Consider the following 7376-nt stretch of genomic DNA (forward strand, 5'->3'; position numbering starts at 1 on the left):
GCATTAATTGTGAAAGGCTACATAAAACTGCAACCATTTTGGCTTAATTCAAGCACCTCTAATATTTACAACGTTGTACAGCACAATAATAAGTTCCTTACGCGTACACGACAAACATCACATTCAAAGAATGTAACATCAAATGACACTTGCACGGGCAATTCGCATTTCACGTCGTCGGAAATGTCCGTCTTCTTTCAAATGGTTTTGAACTATCTGGCTTCAATAGTTCTGAAGTATCGACATCACTGAAATAAGTCCTCCTTCACAAAATAACCTCGACAAGATCAAAATCTATGAGCATACAACATCAGTAGCATCTCAATAACAAAAGACAATATTCAAAGTGAATTTGTATTATAAATATGTCAACTTTCTGAACATTAGAAATACAAAGGCATGTTGCAGTCAGTTACTGATTATGTTCCATCATTCAAAGTAACAAAGTCTACCATTTGTCTTTTTAATGGTATTCATAGCAAGGAATCTTCAACTCTGATACAGAAACAAAAACGTTTTTTATACAACAATCTGTTACGGGAACTTTTCACCAAAGAGTTGGGCTAAACAAGTAAAATCTCATATGTATAGTAATGATGGCAATAAATTATTAAAGATGTATCAGAGTTTGTTTCAAGAGGGTATCATTGTACCTAACAGAAGTCTATGGAGAGCTAAAAGTTGTTGATCGTACAGAGGTCCATGGAGAGCTAAAGTTGTTGATCGTTTCACAGCCAGGAATCTCTGAAATGGCATGAATACCTCAAGTATAGCTATTTCAGCTCCCTCGGTCGCAAGTCAGCTTACCACCAGATACCCCTGAAGATGGAGGAGGGAATTTACGCTGCCACTGAGGCGGCTGGATGATTTTTTGAATTAAAACGAATTCCTTTAGAAGTTACCAATGGAGTAGCTTGCTTCTGGCAAATCCAAAGTGACATCACCTGCACCTAAAGGTAGGCGGATAATTTTGATTATACAGAATGTCACACTGCTGAAACTCCAAGAAGAATATGCTAACCTTGAAAAATTCTTGTCTGTGGCAGGGTAATAGGGATTAATAATAAATAAGAGCAAATATACACTCACATTACAACTCGTGTTATTGAAAACCATAAAGTATGTTCTGATCCTGAGTGCACGAAACCACGACAGATGCCTGTCCGAGCAGACACCAAAATATTGCAGTAAGCTCTAAGACTTCAGTCCCATTATGTCAAACGGGTTTCAAACTTTCCAGAAGAGATCCGGCCGACTGTCGGGTGTACAAGTTTTCTGGTGTCGCACATAGCATCGGAGGACTTCAAACTAATCTCACAAGCCTCATACTGCTATAGAGGACAGTATACTGCACCTTCTATTATAGAAACAGGTGATTTGGATGTGCTATGGCAGCATCGCTGATACAGAATGGTAAACCAGTTACCTTCTCGCTTTCATTAGCTTCTGCAGAGGATCGCTGTTCTGTCGTTGAACGAGAGGTATTATAATAGACACACCACACCAGTAGCATCACCTGATAGGCCAACATTTACAACTAATCACTGATCAATAGTAGGTATGAATCATGTTCGATCGCGAAACAGAGAAAAGATATGGTATGAAAACCTCCATTGGCATCAGGCACTATTGTCTTAGTTTTGGCCTCTTTCTGTGCTCATGATGTATCCCCTTCTACTGACAATGTTCACGGAGAGTTGTGACACTTTCATGCCTTTCTGTGCCACCCAGTGTGTGATAAATGTGGCACATAATGCAGTCAAAATCTGCCGTGAAAGATACGCAAAATGCACCGCAGGGAAGCCTAGAGTTATCAAGCATGGTGGAAGCCTGATTAAAACTTCTTGCCTGTTTGAGAGACTCCATCAATTTAAAAAGATAACTTCTAGTTGAATGACGAAAGAATTGTTATATTCTCACGGTGGACTAATGTAGTCAGTTTTGGTTTACCTTCCCTAGAGTGGACACTTTTACTGGAGCAACCATGATTGCCTTTCTTCCCGTTTTTTTGTATCTTTGGGTTGCTGAAGTACATCCACTCACACTGGCGTAGCCTTCACCTCTTCTATGTACTGTATAAGCATGATTGTGGGGTAACGACCAGCTATTCGTCAGAATAGAGCCATCGTACCAACGGACAAGTGGAATGGTATAATGGTACCCTGCGGCACACTATTTTCTTGGTACCATACTATTAAGGTCTTCTTGTTGAAGATTGTGAACTTATGCTCCCAGGTGTTTTGCAAAGCCTTAGGTTCTTGCTTTGTTTGAACCAATTAGACACCTCATAAATACTCTTCTACGTTTCTTCGGGAAGGTAACCGTTAGAAAAAGACTCCCATCATGGGTGCTACCCAAGAAGCAATTATTACCAAGGAAAGCTATGACACCTAAATACAAGCCACTTCTCTAGACTCTGTCCTACTGCTGTATGGCAACTCTCATTGTGCAAATATGCAATACTAAGATGGGAGAGTACAAAAGATCTATGTGGCGTGTCCCTTCCCCCGTCAAGAGTGAATCATGTGAACACTTCAGTGGTGACCACACATCACTGGATAAACAAACTACTTCACCTACAACTAATGAACCTGTTGTACAGCCAGTAGTTCTCAAAGTGACCTCGGAAAGTCGCTCAAATTTGAGGTACCTACACAAGCAGCAGCACTACCTCGTGTTCACTTTCTGAGAATTCAGTTTCAGAGATGTAACTGCTATCGTTCCGTAAAGATTATGAATGAGAGACTCATCTTTTTGTTTTGTCTTCAACTTTAAAAAAAAAAAAATGGGAAAATGTGGTGAAAGATTTGCTATAGGTTATTTTTTTCTTAATCTTTATACTACAGTATGTGATATTTCCTGTTTCAGTTCTACATGATTTCAACATTGTTAAAAAAAAAAATTTGCTAGACATTGATTTCGAATGTTGAAAATTGTGATATTTCCTGTTTCAGTTCTACATGATGTCAACGTTGTTTAAAAAAAATAATTTGCTTGACATTGGTTTTGAATGTTGAAAATTTATTAAATATAATCATCATATGAGGGTAGAATTTGTATTGCTCTGCAAATCATTCTCTATTTTCTTGATGTATTAATTAAAATTACTCTATGTAGCAGCATGAATATTCATGGTATTAAACTTTTCCTATTCATAGCAAAAACTAAAATGTTCTACAGCTACATTATTGTATTTTTAATACATTAAAATTAATACTACACTATAGGTTTCTACCATCAAAGGCCACTTACAACTCCTGGCCATGAATAGATTTAACCTACGATACCACATCAATCTTTAGGCTGTCTAAGGCAATTGAGATGCTACACTCAAAAGATGAATCTCTGCAACGAAATTGTAAGAAAATCGAAGTGTAAACATACAAGTATACGTATATATTCCGTGAACATGACGACTAAATACGTCGGGTATCGAGTGCATGATCAACATACCGATAATATTCCGTGAACATGACGACTAAATATGTCGGGTATCGAGTGCATGATCAACATACCAATAATATTCCGTGAACATGACGACTAAATACGTCGGGTATCGAGTGCATGATCAACATACCAATAATATTCCGTGAACATGACGACTAAATATGTCGGGTATCGAGTGCATGATCAACATACCAATAATCTACCTCACCATTGCATTTTTAATTTAACAATTATAGTATAAGAATAAAATAACAGTGTTTTCCATCTATCTACCATATACATAATCATCAATAACTATTTCACATAAAGTGTTCAGAATTTAAGATATATTATAATAAGTAAATGTATCATAATAACTTTGGCTATGATATTGAACAATAATGCAAGCATAAATAAAAAAGAGAATGGTTACATACTGTTTTCCACACATTCATAATTGAAACATAGGGAAAAGCAACATACCAAAAATCCTCTTAAAATTACTTATAGTTCTTAAAGCAAGTGACTTTCAAAGACAGTGTAAAGGTTTAAAGGCCGCTCATGAATGGCAGAGGCAAGGGACAGTGACATTGCCGTATCGAGCAGGACAATGCCCTAGAGACTGACCATATATAAATATGATCAGCACCCAAGGCCCCTCTCAACCCAAGATAGGATCAAGATCAAGGAGGGGCAGGCAATGGCTGCTGGTGACTCAGCAGATAGACCTATAGGCTCCCACAAAGCCCCATCCTTAGCTCACAAGGATGGTGAGATTGCAGCGACCAAAGAAACTAACGAGTTTGAGCGGGACTCGAACCCCAATCTGGTGTTCGCCACTCAGGGATGTTAGCACATCGGCTACTTTTTAAAAGAATACTGTGCTTTAATTCGTTAAGACAAGTTTTCTAAAAATGAGATGTGACAATACAAAGCCCAGAAAAACAGGAAGGGTTAGGTTACCTTGTCTAGATATATTTGAAAAATAAATGAACAGTAAAGTTTCAAGACTAAAAATGGCCAAATTTATGCCCTGTGATATTTCTATCAAGTGTTTCCTGCCGAGATGGTTGTAATTCTATAAAAAGTCCTGCTTCATAAAAGAAAAAAACCCTGTTATAAAGCTGCACACTGTTCTCAAATTTTTATTTTGGTACCTTGCACTTCAACAACACAACCAAAAGATTCTTCATAGTAAATTTGTTTCGCAAATAAACACCACATCTTTGCACAACCATATTCAAGAGAGCACTTCACACCTCCCACCTAACCTTTTCATTATTAAGCTTCACTCTTGAATGTTTACGAATGCACCCAATTAGAGGTGAAATATCACTATCGTAAATGATCTCGACCACCGAGTCACTTTTTTAGATTTTCATACGAGTTGCCCAAAAGGTGTTTGTCCTTAAACGTGAGGAGAAAACATTTGTCCTTAAATGTGAGGAGAAAAAGTTTGTCCTTAAATATGAGGAGAAAACGTTTGTCCTTAAATGTGAGGAGAAAACATTTGTCCTTAAATGTGAGGAGAAAACGTTTGTCCTTAAATGTGAGGAGAAAAAGTTTGTCCTTAAATGTGAGGAGAAAACAAAACTAAAAGTAAGAGAATACTGTATATGAAAGACCAAAAGGCAGAGAACAATAAAGCTGGAGCTGAAAATACGACGTAAACAAAAATTGATGCAAGGCACATCTAGTCGTATCCCCTTGTGTTTTGAAAGGCAATGAGTCAAAACACTAGAATAATATATTTCCAATGACCAAAACACAATAGAATAGCAAATAGGGAAGAAATAGAAATGGAGAACCATCTTGTAGTATTGGACAATTTTGGGAAATATGACATTTCTCACTGTTTCTATCTTTTGTTTCTCCGTTCATGAAAGGCAAAGGCAAGAGACAGTGACTTTGCCCTAGAGACTGACCATATATATATATGATCAGCACCCAAGCCCCCTCTCCAACCAAGCTAGGACCAAGGAGGGCCTGGCAATGGCTGCTGATGACTCAGCAGATAGACCTACAGGCTCCCCCAAACTCCCCATCCTTAGCTCACAGGGATGTTGAGGTCATACTTCATTTGAATGCCATATCATTTCCTTCCCTGGTAGTTCCTTATATATAGAAGCTAAATATAATTTACATATTCTAGATTCTTTTTGGACAATTATTCTGAAGTTCTTTACGAAGGGGACTAATAACAGCCTGAATAAAGCAAAAAGCGGTAGATGGCTCAGAGAGCCAATGCCCCTTCCTGTTACATCATTTTCTTCTTAATTCCTTTTGCTGTTACCTAACTTGTTCAAAACTTGAGTTTGCTACCATTTATCATTTCTCATTTAAGAACAAATCCTTCAGGTGAGCTCTATGAAAGTCCGGATACATGACTCAGCAGATGGGTGCAAGTCCAGAAATCATATATTATTCAAGAAGTGAAGAATTCTAAAGCCAACATAACAGTTAATTAACAACCTATAAAAAGTGACTAAATAATCGACCATTTGCAATTTTACACGGTATTCTATCCATTTGACCAGAAATCATATATTATTCAAGAATTCTAAAGCCAACATAACAGTTAATTAACAACCTATAAAAAGTGAATGAATAATCGACCATTCGCAATTCTATATTCTATCCATTTGACCTAAAACTATCATCCATTGCAAAGTAAAATTTCACATTACACTTCCAGCTCTTTAAGCAAACTAATTTCATAGAGAGCTAGAGTGAGCCTTCAACATGAAGCTCAATGGTACCATTATTTTGCACTCATGGTTAACAAACTTCTTACTCCCGACATTGGCTATGTTGATAAAAATGGAGTCAGTAAATAAACAAAATAACTCTAACTTTACACTAGACAGTGGCTAATTGGCTATATTGACAATAAAATGAAAAAATAAATGGAATTAAGAAGACCAGAAGCCAAATAACCTGTATAGTATAGTACAATCGTATGTAAAATAATCATCTTTCTTGAAAACATTTCTTTCTCAAATCTCTGTTAAATTTATTAATAGATTTGGTATCCACACCTGTAAAATTATATATATACATACATACATACATATACCACGGCACTTCCCCCAATTTTGGGGGGTAGCCGACATCAAACAAATGAAATCGGCCACCCCCCAAAATTGGGGGAAGTGCCTTGGTATATGTATGTATGTATGTATATAATTATATACTGTATAATAGAAAAACGGATAAATCAATGCATCAACCACTCACTTCCTAATTCAAGAATGACATGATAAATGATCTTTACTACCAGTACAACCTAAAGTCCTTATACCTCATGGTAACTTGAAAGTCACAATGTTCACAATAACAGAAACAACCAGATTTCAATGGAAAAACTATTCAATCTATCTTTCTACTATGCAAATAAAATAAAAATAATTAAATGCAAATGTCTCATAAATCTTTCATATGAAACGTATACAAAAAATAATACTGTAGCAGATACTATTACTACCACTACTACTGTACTATTCATTGCTAGCACCTGAGTTATAATACGCATGCATCGAAGGTAGTTACCGAGATGCAGGGGACTCCTTCTCACTCTTATTTTACGTAACCTTACGGCATCACAACGGAAGTGAAAAAAAAAAAAAAGTTTTACGTCACCCAAGGTAAAGTTGCCCATTTCCTGCGATGAAACCGTGCGATACAGCTATTTGAGGGACTCCTTCTCACTCTCATTTTACGTAACCTTACGGCATCACAACGGAAGTGAAAAAAAGTTTTCTTACGTCACCCAAGGTAAAGTTGCCCATTTCCAGCGATGAAACCATGCGATACAGCTATTTGAGGGACTCCTTCTCACTCTTATTTTACGTAACCTTACGGCATCACAACGGAAGTGAAAAAAAAGAGTTTTCTTACATCACCCAAGGTAAAGTTGCCCATTTCCAGCGATGAAACCATGCGATACAGCT

This window comes from Palaemon carinicauda, chromosome 27, assembly GCF_036898095.1.
Source record: "Palaemon carinicauda isolate YSFRI2023 chromosome 27, ASM3689809v2, whole genome shotgun sequence".
Taxonomy (NCBI): Eukaryota; Metazoa; Arthropoda; class Malacostraca; order Decapoda; family Palaemonidae; genus Palaemon; species Palaemon carinicauda.